The sequence below is a fragment of the Corvus kubaryi genome, unplaced genomic scaffold (assembly GCF_017639235.1).
Source record: "Corvus kubaryi isolate FWS band 111438036 unplaced genomic scaffold, C.kubaryi_AGA036_p1.0 split1-37296, whole genome shotgun sequence".
In the NCBI taxonomy this organism is placed as follows: Eukaryota; Metazoa; Chordata; class Aves; order Passeriformes; family Corvidae; genus Corvus; species Corvus kubaryi.
The window spans coordinates 5,563,617-5,583,678 of NW_024582075.1; the positions used below are offsets into that span (position 1 = coordinate 5,563,617).

The 20,062-nt window shown below is 41.7% G+C and overlaps 1 protein-coding gene across 1 annotated transcript in view; it reads left to right on the top strand.

The window, feature by feature from the left end:
* Window positions 1-2,425: 2,425 nt before the first annotated feature.
* The window catches only part of TMC1 (transmembrane channel like 1), an 82,502-nt gene continuing 64,865 nt past the window's right edge, over window positions 2,426-20,062 (top strand). Inside the window, exon 1 of the mRNA XM_042013127.1 lies at window positions 2,426-2,565. The gene's annotated coding sequence lies outside the window, so the exon portion shown is untranslated. The remainder of the gene's footprint in view (window positions 2,566-20,062) is intronic.

Consider the following 20,062-nt stretch of genomic DNA (forward strand, 5'->3'; position numbering starts at 1 on the left):
TGGAAGATGTTGCCCAGAGAAGATGTCGGTGCCCCATCCCTGGAAGTGTTCAAGGCCAGGCTGGATGAGGCTTTGAGAAACCTGGACTAGTAGAAGGCATCCCTGTTCAGGGCAGGAGAGTTGGAATTAGATGTTCTTTAATGTTCTTTACAATTAAAGCCATTCTGTGATTCTATTGACTCTGATTTACTCAGACACATGGAAAGGTTGCTCTTCAGTGAATTTTTGTTAAAGAGAATTCCTGTAGGAGAATAACACCACATGAGGAAATGAGGAGTTGGGGTGTTACTGACTGTTATTAACCTGGGCTGCTCATAGCAAGGATGATCCAAGCCATTGAATGCAGCAAGCTTTTTTGTTCAAAGTACATCAAGGACTCACAACACCCTCCTAAACCAAAGCCAAAATCCTCCAGGTAAGTTATCTCTGACAGGCTGTTTCAGCTAAAGAAGCTCAGTTAGTAGCTGTTTCTTGGATCTTTTCTGGAAATGAATCTGTACAAAATTAAAAAGGAAATATTAGGGCATGTTCATATAGAATCTATTGATGTTTCTTAGAAATCCTTCTGTTTGGATATCCTACACTTAAAAGCGAAGTGTTAAAAGGTAGAGTCTTGATACCAAATGCAGTTGGTTATGATACTAAGATATTTACTTGACTGACTGAACTTGCTACAAACATAATTTGTCCTTTATGTATTTCTCCTGAATTTTAGTGGGTTGACTGGTAAGACTCAGGTGACCGTATGAGTGTACACATTTCAGGAAATAACATGGCATGGCATTTCCTAAGCAATAAATTACAATCTTTTCCTTACAGCAGTCACAATGATCGGCAGTGACAATGACATGCTAGGTACTTTCCAAACACACAGAAGAGTCTGTAGTGCAATGGAATAACATCTAAGTGGAAGGCAAAGTGAAAGAGAAGAGAAAGTAGACAGTAAAAGCTAATTGCTATTGAAACAAACAAGATTCTCCACAAGAGAAAACAAGATTAACAAAAATCCCTAAAGACCTCAGTAGTTTGTTTGGTGTTGGGGGTTAAAAGTGGAAATAATTATGGCCTGTGGGGAAATTAATGTGTTTTGGCTGGAGAAGAGCTATTAACAAAGGTGTATAAATGGCTTTGTGCGAAACTGGATGATTTTTCAGCAGTGTCATGAGACACAATGAATGTAGGGGGACACATTTACAAAACTGTGAAAATGGAAAAAATATGCAAACCCAAACAATCCTGTAATTTCAAGGAGAAACTGGGCAGAGAACAGCAAGACACATTGCACAGGTAAATAATAAATAAAATATAGCACGTAGAGCCTATGTGGTCATTTCTTTTGTGCCATGACACATTTTCATTTTGCAGTCCCATTCCACTAGTACAGTACTAGTGAGAACACTAGTGCAAGTAATGCACCACTAACATTGCTGCCAAATTCTTCCCTGTTCTCAGAGGCAAATCACCTTCAGATATGGTACACAGACATGAGAAGGGATGGGTGGTATCTTTGGAGGACATGGAGAGGCCTTGCAATTAAAAAAGAGAGGAAGTTGTAAAGCCAAATAAACAACTCTGACCACATCACTGTTTCTATTCTAGATGAATCATCTGTGTCTTCCTCACCTTTACAAGTGGTTTTGTGCAGACCTTGTCTACAGAGGAAAGATGTTCATGTCAAACAGCGAGGGACAAGGATCTTAATTTGTTCTAAGGGCTGCTAAAATTACTCTCTGGATGTTTCCAGCCTACTTCTTCCTCCTCCCATTTTGCATCCTTTCTCACCGCTCTTTGAAATAAGTCTTAGTTACTTAGAATGAGGTGGAGTAGGAACCGCTTCAATGTTCAGCTGCTTTGATCCTATTCCTTGTGGCCTTTACAGCTGCAGGAACAAAGTTTATTCCTGTCCTATTAGTTGTGGAGCTTTATTCAGCATGTGTTGTCGTGACTTCCGTGGTAAGGGGGTGCTCATCAGTGTGTGCAGCAGCAGCAGTAGCAGCAACAATAGCAGCACCATTTGGCGCAGTCTAATCTGTGTGAGAAAGTGTTTTGTGCAGCCTGAAGAGGCTATCATATAAGAGCTGTCAGAGTAGTAATCCCTTTCTAAATGAAAGGAAAAGAAAAAATGTCACAAAAGCAAATTGAAAAGAGAACAGAAGGTGAGGGTTTGCACGTACCTCAACATCACACAGCAAAGTTCAAAGTTTCAAACAAATGTAACAGCAAGGTTACATTTGTAACCAGGGAAACAATTTTTCAGCGATGAAGGACAGGGTGGGTGTAGGAGAGGCTTTTGTTGTTCAGACATAACCAGAATAAAGGCAACAGTGTAGCAATCTGCCTTCCTCCTATAGCTCAAGAGGGTAGCTCAAGTTACAGAAAAGGGTGTCTGGGTAGAACTAAGCGCCCTAGGAGAGCATCAGAGGCGTGAAAGTGGAGATCATGTCAAACAACCAGGGACAAGGGTCTTAATTTGTTCCAAAGGCTGCTAGAAGTACTTTCTGGATGTCTCCAGCCTACTTCTTCTTCCTTCCATTTTGCATCCTTTCTTACCACTCTTTGAAATAGGTGAGAAGTGCTGACTGAAAAATACACTGGAAACCCTTTGGTGCCTCAGAGGGAGTGGGAGAGGAAGGGGGAGTAGGGCCTGCTGAGGAATCATTGCAGGGACTCCATTGCATCTTGCTATGGTGGGCTTACTTCTACTTATTTCAAAAGTGCTGCAGAAAGGGATTCCTGGGTTAACTGACTACATCTATGACTAGCTCCATGTTTTATTTTTTTCTTTTTTAATCATAGCTAGAAGTATTAAGATATTACAAATATCTGCTGAAAGGAATGATTTTTTTAAAAAGAAACAAAGTTGGGGGGCGAAGAGAGAAAATGAGGTGAGGAAAAAAAGGCTAGTTCTAACTAATTGAATGTTATTAAGATTATTAAACTTATGTGAAAATATTTAGTGATCTTTTTGTGCACTCCATTATATTTCTAAGCTATATATCCTAATGGCTGACTCTATTGCTTTGTGGACAAGAAAGGACTGCCAAATCAGCCATTTATTTGCTGTGGTTATTAGGCTACACATCTTTTAAATTGTGTAAAGGACAGTAGTGTATCACAATTGTTTTCAAGAGTAAATGATTCGACTGCAGTCTCCTCAAGGCAGGAATTTTATGACATGTGCAGTGCTTGCCCAAAGAAGACTTTGTAGAGCAGCATTTACTTGTGATGCTGTCAAAATGCTTGTAATAATCATCTCTTTTGAGCTTAGTGAACATTTTTACTTTTAAGAGTTTAAGTGTCCAAGGTACCTTAAAGATGTACCCTACCCTGGGAAGGATTTTTCTTTTCTGTAGTGGATTCAGTGTTCAGGATTCACAGATTTATGGATTGCAACTATTTTATCTCCCACAAAATAATGAAAAGCAATAACTGATAACAATTTCTAGATAATGAAAAACAAAAACTGCTAACCCTACCTCCTTGTATTTTTAAATTTTTGTGTTAGATGGCAATGCTCTAACCAACTTTGCTTAACAGTGAGTGACTCTCTGGAGGTGCCTGCTGTATAATATCCTCTTAATTTCAAGATGCTTGTTTAAGGACTTGCCTAGTCTATTAACCTCTGAAAGAAGTCGGTTTATATTTTTGTGGTGGATCTTTCTTTCTACTGGTGCTTGCTCTTGGCATTTGGGGTAGGTGGTGTATTTTGGCCACCAACTGATTAGGTCCATCACCCCCAAAACTTCTGGATGATCTAAAAGGGGGTTTTCCCATTTCTGAATATTATTCTCTTAGGTTAAGACATTATTGTTACCAGCTTTTTGCTGCCATCAGCCAAGGAAAGATTGTTCTAGTTGAAGGGATCTCAGGAGCTGTGAATCATCCACATGAGGAAAAATCAGGTAGATCAACTCAGACTACCTGGCTGGACAAACCAATTTTGAAATTAACAGGAGAGTGCTTCTGTAATCCATTTTCCAATGTTGTTTATAGCTGGCAGAGAATGGTAACAATCAACCATCAACCAGAACACCCATTTACCAGCTAAGCATCTCTGTAGTCCCCTGAATATTTAGTTCGGGTTTTTTGTTTTCCCTGAGTGATCTGCGAGTCAGGAGTACCAAACAAGAGTCTTCTCTATATGAAATATCCCCATAAGACGTGAGTTTTCTGCAGTCTTTCTGACAGTTTATTCATATTTAATTGCATTTACCATATTCAGCCAAGCTGAGAATGAAATCTAAATAAAAATGCTCAAGTAGGCCACAATGCTTAGATAAATTAAGTACAGGCTAATAATCTCTTCCCTTGAAATCTCAGATGGATGATGGGAAGAGAAATATAGGAGCTAAAGTCCACATGAAATCAAACATATTTTCATCAAGCAACCACTTACTGAAAGACCACCACACTCAAGGCTGTGTTTTCTGAGTGTAAAAAACAGTAGAAGAAACAGGTTTTGTTTGCACACAACAGGGCCCTTTATATTACCATTGCTTTTCTTGTTAGTGCTAATAAACAGATGTATTACCCCACAGTCCTGATAATTAGCCTATCATCAGAAGGAGCTGGTGTTGCAAGTATGAGTGATGATAAGGAGGGATGAGGGATGATAAAAATGAGAGAGATAAAGATAACTCATCTGGAACAGGAAGGGCAATGTGGCTGGTGACTATCATCACTGCACTTCCACTCTACAGGGAGAAAAATAGGTATAAGACACAAGGACATTTTTAACTGCTGCAGAAGATTTTACTGGATGCCTAACAATAGAAAAAACCATTTATGTGGTTACATTTTCTAGGTTACCAGCTATAAGAAGCACCCATTTTCTCTGCAATTGCATCTGTGGTGTTAAGTTTAATTTCTGATCAGTACAGAGAGACAGTAATTGAAGTCAAGCCCTCAAATTGTAGTGCCGGTTTGTGTAGCTGTTTTTCTCTTTAAGAAGCTACTCATTGATTTACTGATTTTCTACTGTGCTCCTCACCCTTTTCCTCTTTAGCAGTTTGCTTTCCTGTGGAGTAAATAAATAATTGATCACCTGGAGCTTATTTTTCCCTCCCTGTCCTATGTGTAATATTTAGAAGAGACTTAAACATATCAACAATTTTACACTGCTTTTTCAACTTAATAAAAACGATCCACTTGATTTTTTTTTTTTTTCCAGAGACTCATATTCTTGAAGTCCTTAAGGCTATTCAGTTTTGCCACTTGAGGAAACATGTACACATTTCCAGAAGATATGTAGAACATTTTTCAAGTTGTAGATTGGAACTGATTATAACAACTGGGGTTTTTTTGAAGTATGTAATCAGATTAAGTTTTATGTTTTGTCCTGCTTTTTTTATACCACCTGTTACAGACTCCCAGCCGACAATAGAATATAAAATGTAGTTCTTTAGCCAGTTGATCATGACTATATTTGCATAGCATGAGCTTTTCCTAACTAGGCTTCGGAAAAGAAGGAAAATAACATTTAATGAAAGGTACTTTTCATAAAGAAACTGTGAATTAACAAGCATTTCTTTTAGCAGCGGTGCTGTTGTTAAAGCTTGCCTTTATTCTCACCCTATACTTGAATAACTTTAATTTAACCCTACATTGTCACAGGTGAAATGGATTTCCAAGCCAAATTTGCCTTTACAATAGGGTTAGCTCAATTTAGATATATAAACTCTTAGCTGTAAAGATACAAATTGGTTGTGAGACCATACAGTGGGCTAGATTAGAGACCTCATCTGTGACAAAAACTGGAAAAAAGACAGAAAAAAATATTTCACAAGCAAATCATTTTCGTGAACTGTAACAGCTGAAGAGCTGAAACAAGGATGCCTTGAAGGCTAGGCCCTGGCTGAATACCAAAGACTTCTATCACTCCTCAGCTGGTCAGGGCAGAGACATATATTTATGGAGGGAGACAAGGAAAGGGAGAGATCACGCAGCAGTTTTCATCATTGGCAAAACAGAGTCAGCTTGAGGAAAGTAACTGAATTTAGTCAAATTCAAATGAGAGTGGGATACTGAGAAGTAAAGCCAAATCTTAAAAACACTTTCCCTGGCAACCTCCCTTCTTCCTGGGATTAACTTTATTCCCAATTCTCTACCTCCTACCTGCAGAGGCACAGGGGGATAGAGAATGGGGTTGTGGTCAGTTCATAACATGTCTCTGCCACAGATTCCTGTTTAGAGGGAGGATGCCTTCCCCTGCTCCATCATGGTGTCCCTCCCAAAGGGGACAGTCCTCCACAAACTTCTCCAAAATAAACCCCAGGATGAACTTCGGTTCTTCCAAACTGCTCCAGTGTGAGCTTCCCCTGTGGTGCAGTCCTTCAAGAACAGATTGCTTCAGCACGGATCCCTTGCAGGGTCACAAGTCCTGCCAGCAAACCTGCTCCAGTGTGTGCTTCCCATGGGGTCGCAGCTCCTTTTAGCATCCCCCTGTTCCAGTGTGGGACCCTCCACCTGTGGGGTAGGTGGATCTTTGCTCCATCACAGACCTCCAAGGGCTGCAGGGGCGCAGCTGCCTCACCATGGGCTGCACCAGGGGCTGCAGGGGAATCTCTGCCCCAGCACCTGGAACACCTCCTGCCCCTCGCTCTGAACTGGCCTTGGTGTTTATAGGGCTGCTTCTCTCACATGTTCTCTCTTTTCTCTGCAATAGCTTCTGTGCAATAACTTCTTTAACCTTCTTTAATAGGCTATCCTAGAGGGGCTTACACCATCACTTAGTGGTTCATACTTGGCCAGCATTGGGTCTGTTTGGAGCCAGAAGGAACTGGCTCTATCAGACACAGGGGAAGTTTCTAGCATCTTCTCACAGAAGTTGCCCCTGCAGGCATTCACCCCATCCCCTCTTCCCAAAATAACCTTGCCACCCAAACTCAGTACAGATGCAGTTCCTTCAAGCAGGTGAATTTCCTTGTGGCTGATTTTTGCCTCAATACTTTAGTAAGTGGGGTTAAGTGCACTGCCAACCCCTTTCATAGAGTGGTTGGGACTCCTTCTCTGATGAAGGATGATAAATGTCTAATATGTATCCGATACTGCCTGAAGGCTCAACATGCTTCTGTTGACATAGTAGTAGTCAGTGTTTGGACATATCATGGTCATACAATTTCATTGCCAGCATTTTGCTTGTCTGCCTAGTGAAGGTAGTAAACAATGCATACTTCACAAAATTTACTCAGATCATTCAGATATGAGCAGAAGTGACTGGGAACTTCTCCAAAATTGCTCCACTGCCTCCATAGTGTCTTTGGAAGGAGATGTTCTTCACACAACCCCAAATCTGAGCTCCTTTGTCCATTAGACTTAGTTCTGTGTCCATTAGAACAGGACGGAATAAACACAAAGTCCTATCTGCATGGGAAGCCCCTATTCTTTCCAGTCTTGTTGGCTTGCTTCTTGTTTTATGTCCTCCTGAAGCTGAATTAGGACAATAAAAATTCTGTTACTCTGTGGTGCCACAAGCATAGGCAAATAGTGTGATAGACTAACATGATGGAGATGAAGGATATGATACTGGTGGACTTGTAATTACGTGTATCAATATGCTCATTTTATTGTTTGTTTCGTGATCCCTGGATGGAAGTTATTAAAGATATACGGAGAAAGCATAACTATTCTTATTAAGTTAATGAAGACTATTAAAGGTAAATCTTAACATTCTGTAAGTGAAGAATAGAGCCATATTAATTTTCATCATTTTTCTGAGCAGGTGTCTCAGTAAGTGCTGGCCACCCCTTCTTTCAGGCTGCAGAGCAGATTATGGAATTTCTGTTAGCTAAGAAAAAGGCATATGGTACACTACTATTGAAAGTCAGTATGCAAAGTTATGAGACAGATTTCAGCCTGGGCTGTAGTGGTCTGTCTTCTGTCCCTGGCTTGACTGTATTTTGGGCAGGATTCAAAAAGTGGGGAAGCTGGTGAAGTGGTGGGAACCACCAGTGTTTTTATGGACAAACATGAATGAACCAGCTTTTGAGAGGTTTTTGGTAGCTATTACTCAGCTGATATTTAATATTCAGAAGGTGCAATTTTATCTTGTAATAATTCACTTGCTCTTGTCATTTTCTTTTGGTGATCTGCTTGGACAGTATTTATCAAATATTTCTGTTTCTTCTTCAAATGGATTTTACTTCATCTCTCAGCAAATGAATGTGTTTGATGAAAAGATGATCAACAAGAAATAGGAAGTCTGGTGTTTCCAAACACAGAAATGAGATTATCTTTTGTAAGATGAAAACTTGTAAACATCCAAAAATACAAGGGGTACTAGTAGTTTGAATCACAGTCTGTCTACTCATTCAGAACTCTTCGAAATGATTGCTACTCTCACAACAATGTAGCAACTCTAAAACCTGTAGTGTAGTTGAAAGCCAATTCATGGTGTGAGTTGATACTGTTCTTGAGAGAAAATCTTTCTAAAGGTACTCTTCTCGGAAGCTATATATACAAGAAGGTATTTCAGATGGCTCTTGACAACAGAATATAGAAAATGTGTTGTGCTTCCTAATTCACAAGAACACCTTTTGGTTTTGTTTGTTCTTCTCTGCTGACTTAAAAGAACAGCTACGTGTTCCTGTATCCAGCATTGCCCTTTGCTAAATAATGGTTATGGTATTTTCTTTTTTCATTCTGAGCAAGTTTCATTTTTTAAATGCAGGTAAGTTAAATATATAGTTTAGGGTCCTGTTTGATGTGACTGCTTTGTCAATGGTACTTTGCTATGGAAGAGATGAGATGCTTTCATATTAAATAAACATACTGTCAGGGTGTGAAAGGGTTCCTCCCCTGTGTTGTGCTTTTGTGAGTTGGAATTATCATCCAGTACAGCTCAGGTGTGCTGTAGGGTCACCACTGAGCACCACTGCTCTTCCCTACTAGTGTCTTAGTGAGGTGCACCTTGTGTGGCTTTAAAAAACAGATAAAGTCTTATCTGTTGCTGTGATTTCAGTGAAATCCAATCTAGAGAAATTTGACAAATTGTTTTTATGAGCATTGGAGGTTTGCTTGAGATAGAGCTATATCCATTTTTAAACCAGACTTACAATTTTGGAATATTTTCACCTGCATTAATTCAGACTTGGTAAAAACAAGAAAACAAAGATACACTTTGGTTAGTGATGCACTGAGACAGTGCATGAAGCAATATTGCATATGGGTAGTATTTTAATGATATGACACAAAAAAGACAAATTTTTTTGAGATTTACTAATAAGAGGAGGCTGGGTGAGCGAAAGGAGGCTGGGTGACCTCAGGAGGCTGGGTGAGCGAAAGGAAACCAGAACCATAACTCTATCTACCAGTGGAATTGTTTACTTATTTGAAGCAGCAAACAAGTATGGCTTGATAATTTCTGTATTTTCTTGCTTTTATTAAAAGGGAAGGAAGACAGTGTGAAGTGAAACTCTTAATATATTTTTTCCCAGGCCCAGGAATATCAATTACTGTTCTAGGTTTTAGGTCTTCCTACACAGCTGATGAGGGACAATGGAGAACGGTCTGAAGGATAAGATGGATTCTGAACACAGAGTACACAGGTATCTTTTACAGATCTGTGTGCTCCTTGTGCCTGTTCCTGGAGCACCACATGGATTTTGCTGTCCTTTTCAGTTTACATCCTTCCCATCACAACAATATCTCAACAATATAATAAGAGTCTCAGCTTCACCCTCCTTGTAATTTATCTTTTTCTTATTTAATCGAGTGTGTAGGTGGGGGTGTCTTACAGATCACACTACAGTGTAAAATCTGAGCACTCAGTCTTCTGCCTAAGAAGTAAGGGCTTTATCTCAGTGAAATGAGACAAAGCATTTTAAGAACATTGTTAGAAGGCTTGCTTCAGGCATGTTTTTAACAGAAGTTTTCTGTGTCATAACATTTGGCACATTACAAACTACAGTTCCTCATTTATCTTAACAGAGAGTGTGTCTAGATCAGAAAGCTGAAAATCTTGTGAATAAATCCAAAAGCATGTGGGTTCTTCAGGCTTTCTAAAAATCATTTACTAAATGGTATCAGGTCTGCAAATCAAAATTGCTAGTCTAAGAGTCACACTGAACAGGACACAAGAACCAAAATGTGCATCAGATGACCACAAAAGTATTACCCAAATTCAGCATGAATATTTAAAAAGGAGGGAAAATGGGCTTTTCACAGAGGAGAATTTTTAACCTCAGGTGTATTGAGAACAAGAGCTACTGCCTGAGCCCTGGTTGCCTGTGGTGTCCTGTCCTGCAGGACCAGGCTTAGTGGAATGAGTAACAAGTAACTGTATGCACAGAGTCTTCAGCTCCTGCAAAATGAATTAGTTTTGCTTGGTTCGGCTGGACTAACTTTTAACTAAACTAAATCACCCCAAGACTAATGACCTCATCAGAGCCCATCTCTTGTCCATATCATGTAGTAAAACATCTTAGCTTTTCCCCTTCTTTCAGTTACTAACAAATAAGTTGCTTTGGACACAGCTCTGCATTCATCATTCACCCCCTGATACAAAGCAGGAAGACATGACTGGTGCCTCTGCCTTATCCTATCCAGTGCTCCCAGAGAGCAGCCGGAGTGACATGGTCTAGAGAGAGAGGGAAGGATGACAGCAGTTACCATACTTTTATCTAGGCTAACACTGAGCTCAGCTTTAGCAATTTAGAGCATGAGAAGATGTATTTTGCTAGCAAAGACATAATAGGTAGTTAAAGAGCATGTGGAAAGCAGATGTTTTCAGTATTCCCCCCACCAGGTTTATTTAACATGCAGACTAATTGAGAGCATCTTCTGATATCAGCTCCAGGGAAGTATATTTTCTTTGTTTGAAAATATCTCGGTAGGAAACCTGTCACTTCCTCGGCTACCTGATTGCTGTCTTTGCAAGTCCAGGCTAGAATATCATCTGGAACTGAGAACTAAAAAAGTGTCAAAGGGACTAGAAGACGTTATTGTGCTAAATTCATTCACTGCTCTTTTTCTTCCCTCCAGGAACAAAAAAAAATTCTCAGGCTTTTCAGCCACAGTGTTATAAGCGTCTGATTAATTTCTTGTGTAATACAGATCAGAGAGGGGAAGTAGCTGGTTGAAGAGGATGGTTTCTTACTGGTGGGGAAGGTCCTGCAAGGTGTGGCCTCGATGGCAGCTTCAGATGTGATGCTGCAGACATTCCTACTGTTTCTGAGTTGAAAAAGTCATTGGAAAGCAGCTCATGCTTCTCGTCCTGTTTTTGTTTGCTTCATCCAACTGCACTATAGTGAGAAACCCTGTAATAACATGAATGAGTCATTTCTTACGTTGCTCAATATTTGTTTTGAAATTCTGAGACAGATTTGAGCACCTGACTACTTCTTCTATGATGACTTGGTTTTAAAATCAGTTGTGTAGCTGTTGAACACTTGATTTAAGGGGCTACAGCAAGTGCCAGCTCTGATCAAGCAGAGACATGCTTCTGTTCGTTTGAGAGTAGAGTTAGTCTCTGGAATGGCTCAAGGAATTTTTGTGTATGGTGCAGTTATTCACTCTCTGGAGTCTCTAAATATTTTTGTGGTCCCGAGGCACACATGGGGACAGCATCTATGCATAAAAACAGGCAGGGAACTTGTTTTTGTACCCTGCCACTGAGTCTCAGCCAGGGAGACCATCCAAGGTGGAGAGAGGGGAACAGGAGGAAGAGAAGACTTTCGAGGCCCTATCAAGCAGGACTTTTTCCAGTGTGCATGCTCTGGCTCAGGGTGTTAGAAAGGAGCTTTGAAAAATCTCATTGCCTGCACATATGAACGTCACAGGGTGAAACAGATTGTTTTAGCCTTTTTTTTTGGCATGTTAAAATCCAAACGCCTCCTCGCCTTTTGTAGAAGAAAAGAACATTGTTCATTAGTGTATGTAGGTGCTGGTCTTGTTTTTTATTTTCACTTTCTAACAGTCAGTGAAAGCATAAAGGCATCAAGAATGAATAAATAAACAAACAAAAGCAAAAATCTTAATTGTTAATTCCAAGTGGCAATCGGTGACTTTTATTTTGGGAATACCACTTGTCTCTACAGAGAGATTCCAAGGGTCCAAACTTCCCCTGTTCCACCCTTCAGTAGGTCTCTCTCACTGTAACTTGTGGTGAGTTATCCTACTGTGTCCCCACAGGGTCTCTCTGTTACTGCCTCAGGAGAACTGGCACTAGTTCCTTGATGGTAAACCTTCAGCTGGCCTGTGTATGGCATACTTGGCATGGTGAGTGAGGGCTTTGCAGAGGCTGGCCATGGCTGAGATATCTGATAAAGCCAGTGAGGCTTTTCCTCAGGGATCTATCAAATCATGAATGCAATGTACCAGGCAGGGACATCTCTTTGCTGTCTCTTCCAAAATGAATGTTGGGAGGAACCAACAAGCAGAGACACAGGTTCATCAGGCTGATAGGGGTCAGGGTGTGAAAGGGCACCTAAATCATGCATGGATTGATGGAAGAATTAATGAAAAAGAAGGACTGGTTAGTGCACAGTGACTATGTCAGGTTTGGGAGGTCTGTGATCTGAAAAAGGTGAGAGGCTGCGAGGAGGGCACTAGAGGGAAGAGTCAGAGATGCCTGTCTTCCACAGCTGGAAGTGCTTATGTGGCCGTAGACCTTCGGGCCACAGGCAGGAGGGACCTTTGGTCCAGTCCAGAAGAGCTGTTCTTATTTCTGTTTATGCAAAAGTACAAAAATTATTTTGAAATAATAAGCCATAAGAGTGGAGTGTTGCTTTGAATAATGTCCTAGGAGTATTTTTGAAGATGACAAAAATCACAGGGGATCTTGATTTTCCTGATGCTTTTTAAAAATACTGTTCTCTGCTTACTCATCTAAAATGTTTCTAACATGTTCCTGTGTAGTCAGGGATATTGACTTTGCTGGGAACAGTGGGGATTGTCCATCATGAATGGGTGACTTCCCCCTTTGCCGTAGGGAAACATTTTAACTCAAAATTTTTGTATGGGCTCTTAATGTAAGTTATACATTATTTTTTAAGAATTCTGTGAGGTAGAAGGAAATTAAAAAGTGGAATGGTTTCCAGAGGCAGCCTCTGTCTTGCAAGAAGCCTTCCCTACACACGTTTTACTACTTGTGACTTACGTTGGAGTGTGATACTAATTGTTAGTGCCAATACCTTCAGGAGAGCCCACTAATTCAGTGTGGCTCCATGTTTGGGTGCTCAGATGAGAATGTCTTTGGAAACTTCCTCTAATTAAGTCCCACTAGATTCAGTGGGTGTTAAGAGCCGCACTACATAAATACGTGAGTCTCACTGGCTGTTCTGCATTTTAGTGAATATCTTCATTTATGCTCTCTGTTCTGTCCTGAAGACAAACAAAGGTGTCTAAAGGATGTTATTTGCCCTCACACATGCCTCTGCTATGGAATCTTTCCATAGAATATCCCCATAGCCTCAGCTCACCAAAAATTGATTGAGGTGAGGTCTCTGTCAGGGCACAGACAGTCCACACATTGTTTTCTTGCCTCATGAGGCAATGAGTAACTTAGCTAGACTTGGCACCCTCTACAAGAGTGGCACAGCTCTCACATGACAGATCAGTGTGGTTAAAAACAGGAAGGTCAGCTTCCATTTTTAAATCATGGGGTGCCATATAAACACTAGGATATATGAGCTTGTCATACCTAGCAGTGATCACTGCAGCTAAATGATGTAACTGGCACACTGTGACAAGGTGGTAATTAATCTGAAGCACATTTTACCGTGATTGTTCTCTTTATATTGACTCACAATAAACCAGCACATATAAAGACAGCCATGATATAAAACGCCATGATAAAAAATACATTTTTTGTTGTGACAAAACAAAATTTAAGTGCTGGATTTTTTGCTGTCTAAATCATGAGAAACCAGAGACAGAGCACATAACTCCTGATTATGGTTGTGTTCTGGGGCTTCCTGCCAATTAGGAACACAGCATTTTCTTGAGCATACCCTCTGTGAAAACAACCGAGTGTTGATCACTGGCAATCTTGCAGTACCTGTGTGCCCTACACTGCTTTGATTGACCTACTGACAGTAATGATTTAATTACTCTGACAGGCACAGAATCCAGGTTGCAAATGGTGTCTGTATTATTTTTTAATAAAATTATTATTATTAAATTATTTTTTAATGATCAATGTAAAACCGACTAGTAGAGAAACTATCATCAACAGCTGTACACACCGATAAGGCTCCTGCTGATGGAGGGCCATCTCTGTTCCCTACCCTACAGAAAGAACAAAAAAAGATAGACTAATTGTGTTAACTCATTAATATAGATACTGAAATCTGAGCTGTATATGTACACACAGTATTTAACCATCATCATAAAAAAAATATAATTTTGTATATTTTTTTTCCCTCTCTTCTGTATTAATTATGTCAAGGAAATTTTGACTTTAAAAATTAACCCCAAAAAGTAGCATATTAGTACAAAAATACAATAATAAAATCTATTCTGGTTTCATCTCATCAAAAGTCAATCTTTTTGGTTGAAAATATGTAATACATGAAATATTTTTAAACCAAATTTTAAGAGAAGAAAAATGAGTGAAAACAACAGGAGTAAATCTCTCATAAGAGACTAAGCTGTAAATTAGTTGAGACAGAAATATATATTAGGTTTGTCATAAATTCTGAGTAGAATGTTAAGATAAGGATGCCTGCCTTCCTTCCTTCCTTTTCCTTAGCTTTTATGTTTGAGCTGATGTCACTTGGTATGAAATATCCCTTTGGTTAATTTGGATCCGCTGGCTTAGTTGTGTCCCCTCCAAGGATCTTGCTCACTCCAGCCCCTTGATGGGGGGAGAATGTTGGAGAGACAGCACTGAGGCTGTGACAGCCCTGATCAGCAGCAGCCAAAACACTGGTGTGCTGTCAACCACCTTCTAGATACCAATGCCGAGCGCAGCGCTGCAAGGGCTGCTATAGGAAAATGAACTCCAGCTCACCCCAACCAAATGCAAATGATTTGCCCTTACAGAAATCATCCTGACTGTCAATTATCACCTCCTTTCACATGCAGGAGAATCTGCTTCATGATCTTGCTGGGCACAGAGGTGTGACTGGAAGGTCTGTAGTTCTTGGGTCTTCCTTTTTAGAAATGGACTTAATATGCCTTTTCCAGTGAGTGGGATCTTCCCCAGACTATGCCCTGACTAACCATTCAAATCTGTGGATATATGTCATTGGGTACCATGGACTTGTACACCTTCAGCTTCCTTAGACGGTCTTGAATTCGATCTTCTACAGCTCCTCATTCTCCCAACCCCTGCCTCTGACTTCTGCAACCCAGGTGATGCAGCTGGCATACTTGCTGGTGAAGATCAAGGCAGAACTTTGTTGAGTACCTCAGTCTTCTTCATACCCCAGGTAATCAGGTCTCCAATTTCCTTCTTGTCCCTACTCTTCCTTTTAACACCAGCGTACCTTTAGAAATTTTTCTCATTGTTCTTGATGTCCATGTCAATGTTTAACTCTATCATGGCTGTAGATTTCCTAACCCATATTTTCCTTATGTTATCTATCCCTGTTTCCACCCTCTGTAGGCTTCCTTTTTGTGTTTGAGTTTTTCCAGGAGCTGCTTATTCATATACAGTGGCCTCCTGGAATTTTTGCCTGACTTCCTTTTTGTCAGGATGCATTGCTCCTGAAGTCCAGGGCAGTGAGCTTGCTTCTCGCCCTCCTCACTGCTGCAAGGATCTTGAACGGCACCATTTCACGGTCACTTCAGCCCAGCCTGCCCTTGAGCTTCGCCTTTCTCGTCAGGCCCTCCTTGTTGGTGAGAACAAGGCCCAGCATAGCACCTCTCCTTGTTGGCCTTTCTCTCGCTTGGAGAAGGCAGTTGTGACCAGTGTATGCTAGGAACCTCCTGGATTGCCTATGCCCTGCTGTAGTGCCCCTACAACAGATGTCAGGGTGTTTGAAGTCCCCCACGAGGACCAGGGCTTCTGAATGCAAGTCTGCTCCTCTCTGTCTGTAGAGGGCCTCATCTACCTTCTGTTGCTGGTCAGACAGTCTGTAGCAGACCTGCACTATAATGTCACCTGTCCCTGCCCTCCCTTTAATCCTGACCCATAAACTCTCAGATGGTCCCTCATCCATGCCCAGGCAGAGCTCTGTGCACTCCATTGGGTCACTGACATGAAGGGAGACACGCCCTCCTCACCTCCACTGCCTGTCCTTCCTAAACAGCCTGTTTACTTCCATTCCAACACTTGAAACACAGAAGTCATCCCCCTCCATCTCTGTGATTCCAGTAAGATCATAGTCCTGCAGGCATGTGCATGTAATTCCTCTTGTTTATTCCCCATGTTGTGTGCATTTGCATAGAGGCATTTAGATATGACTCCCTATGAAGCTGACTTGCTAACTGCAGTGGCTGGAATTCTTTTGAACTGTCTTAGCTCTCCTGCTGACCTGTGATCCCTCTCTAGTCTGTGAGCATCTGTTGCTGGTCCTGGCACAAAACTGGTAGGAGTGGGATGGATTGAGTTTCCCCTCTTCTGGCAACTTTAGTTTAAAGCAACACCACTCCTCCCCACACCACTGCTTTGTTTCTCTGTCTTAAATTGATGACTTGTGTTTAGATGAAGGCAATGAAAAATATTCTTTATAATTAATGATGAAAATTTAAAGAGTATTTAAGCCTTCAGCAAGACCTTATTATTAACATGAAAAAATGAAAAGGACAAGACAGGATATGTTGTGTAAAGGAGTTTGGAAGAAACACTATACTTGACAAAAACCCTCATCCCCTCTCCAATCTTTTTATTGATTCACTACATGAAGCTCAAAATTCAAGAAATACTTGAATTTTATGAGCATTTTAATGTCAGTTTCTTCATTAAAGGTATCAGATCTCATTGGAAAGATTTGGTGAAGCTTGGGGATGCTCCAGTGCTACCTCTCCACATCCAGCTGGTTATGTGGCCAGATACTGCAGGCTGCATCTGAAGTGCTATGCTTCTGCCCATTTAACTATTTCAGTACAGCCCAACCACTGCTGCTCCACAGGAGAAAAAAATAATGGTCAGCTGTAATTTTGAACTCACTGATGTTGGTAAAAGAACACTCCCTAAGGAAGCACATCAAAATGCTGAATCCTGTCGGAAGACAAGAAGGGTCTGTGCATTCACAGCACAGCTATCCTCTGCTTGTCATGTTTCTGAAACACTTTCCTCTGTTAAGTCCTTGCTGACTCTGGTTTGCATGAACGCTTTGACTAACTGAGTTCTGTAGCTTGTCCTGCTGAAGTGAAGAAACTTTAGTGGTTCAGTGTAGAGGCCACAAGGTTCATGAGCACCTTGGGGACTGTGGAGACCTCCAGGAACACTCATGCTGACTGCTTGGGAGATGCCTCGTTCCTGCACCTTCATTTTTAACATCACTAAAAGATTCAGATTTTGCTTTGTGTGCGAAAAGCCGCACACAGCATCCCGAAGGCAAGTAGGGCAGCAGGTGTTATGTGTCCTTGTCAACCCCAGGAAGAGTGTTACATATACTGGAGTGCCATCTACTGGCTCTTTTCCTCTGTAATAGGTTCGTAAAAGTAGCTGTACTTCTCTTAGAAGAACTTTTGTATTATCTCCTTCACGGTAGCTTTCACTCCCTGCTTTGCGTGTGTATGTTACTTTACCCAGGATTGTAGGGTAAGTTGCACCCCAAGGAGGATCCCTCACTTCTCCCACTGCATCCAGGACCCAGATCCCCAGAGACTTTCACCCAGCTCCTAGACCTACAAAGTATTTATGCTGGTATTCAGACAAACTATACATATCTCAGCATCCTAGTTCTTCCCTGGTAGTGGTTCTTCCCACTCCTTACCATTTCTGCTGCCTTTGAAGGTATCTTGGGAGAGAAGCTCAAGTGCCTCCACTGAAACATTCAAGCACTGTACACGTAAGTAATGGCAAAACAGTAAATCATAGAATCATAGAAATTGAACATCTCAGATCAGAAGATGCCCATAAGCATCACTGCTCCTCTCAGGACTAACCATAGAACTAAGAGAGTCATCCATAATCTCCTTGATTTCTGATAGATTTGGTGCGGTAACCACTTCCCAGGAAAGTATGTTTCAGTGACTGACAGTGCTTTCAGTGAAGAATCTTTTCCCAAAGACGAATCTGAACTTCTCTTAAGCAGCTTCATTCCCTTTCTTCATGTCCTATCACTGGTTCCCAGAGAGAGGAAGTCAGCATCTCCCTCTCCACTGCTTCCCTTCAATGGGGTCACACCCTGCCTTCTTTTCTCCAAGCTGAGTAAACCAAGTTACCTCAGTTGCTCCTCTTAAATGTTGCCCTTGAGTCCTTTCACCCTTAGCTTGGTCACCCTCCTCTGAAAATGCTCCAGAGTTTGATGTTCTTATATTGAGGTGCCCAGAACTGGACAAAAGATTTAAGATGAGGCCACGCCAGTGCAGTGTAGAATGGGACAATCATATGCCTAGACCAGCCAGTGATTCTGTGCTTGATGTATGCCTGGGAATAGTTGGCCCTCTTGGCTGCCAGGGGACACTGCTGATTCGTGTTCAACTTGCCACCAACCCAAATCCCCAAGTCTCTTTCTGTGGGGCTGCTTCCCTGCCTCTTTCCCCCCAGTTTGTATGTATACTCAGCATTTTTCCATCTCAGATGCAGAATCCAGCACTTGCTCTTACTAAATTTCATGTGATTGGTGACTGCCCAGCTCTCTAGCCTATCCAGATCTCTCCCTAAGCCTCTCTACCCCCAAAGGAGTTCATAGTTCCTCCTAGTTTAGTATGGTAGGTAAAATTATTGAGTGAATTTACGTTTGATTCCTGTGTCTAGATACAGGATTTACAAAAAACATTAAAGAGCACTGGCCCTAAATGTCAGTTTGTTCTAACCCCACTTAATATAACCCTTTGAGCCCAACCCATTAGACAATTCCTCATCCAAAGTATCATTGACTTGTCCAGCTGTGTGCTGGCCAATTTATCCATAAGGATACTGCGAGAGACACTATCAAAAGCTTTGCTAAAATTAAAACCCCCACACATTTCCTGGCTTCCCTTAGTCAGCTACATGGGTGACCTTGTCAAAAAAGGAAATTAACATAGTTAAGCAGCATTTTCCCTTTGTTAACCTGTGCTGGCTGCGACCAATGACTTTGTTGCCTCTCAAGTGTTTTTCAGTAACTCCCAGATCAACCTTCTCCATAATTTCAGCAGGCTGAAGTGAGACTGACAGGCCTGCAATAACCAGCCTTCCTTCTTTCCCTTCTTCAAAACTGGGGCATCATTTGCCAACTGCCAGTCCACTGGGACATCTCCAGACTCCCAAGATGTTGAAAGTAATGGAGGGAGACCATGCAATGCCATCAGCCAGCTCTCTCTGTACCCTGGAATGAACCCCCGTGGATCAATTTATGTGCATCCAGGTGAGGAAGCAAGTTTTGAACAAACTTGGAGTTGACAGAGAGTGTATCTTTCCCCCAGTCATGGTCTTCCAACACCAGACTCTGAGGGCACTAGGGCCCACCACCAGTGTTGAAGACAAGAGCTGAAAAAGGCTTTAATGTTTTTGCTTTGTCTGTGTTCCTATTTATGACCAGATGTCATAGGTTAGCAAGCGTAGTCCCGGAAGGGACGTCCTTGCTAAGGGGTGCTTACAGTTTCCTCTGGGAACTGACAGAACCTATCAGCTGGCCAGTTTGAATATGGACAATTCTCTAAGCCACTTAAAGTTGTGATCACCTCTGTGATCCACATTTAAGAATAGGCAAACTCCCCCTCCAAGCTCTCTCTCGTTTCCGGCGCTGGGACAGGTGGCTGCGGGCCCCGTGTGGGGGCCAGCGGGCCCGGCCAGGCCCTGCTTGGGCCAGGCCGGGCCGGGCCACGGCCATCCTGAAGCCATGGACCTGTTCCAGCCATGGAACCCCCCCCCACTGCCTTGCCGTGGGCAGCCGGAGCAGCTCGGCTCTCCCCCCTCTCCACTGCGATAAGAAAAAATTCAACATTCCAGCTGTAAAGCTGCAAGGCCGAGGTGAGAGTAACCCTTTTATTGCTGTGAAGAGCTGAAAACCTGAGGGAAGAGAGA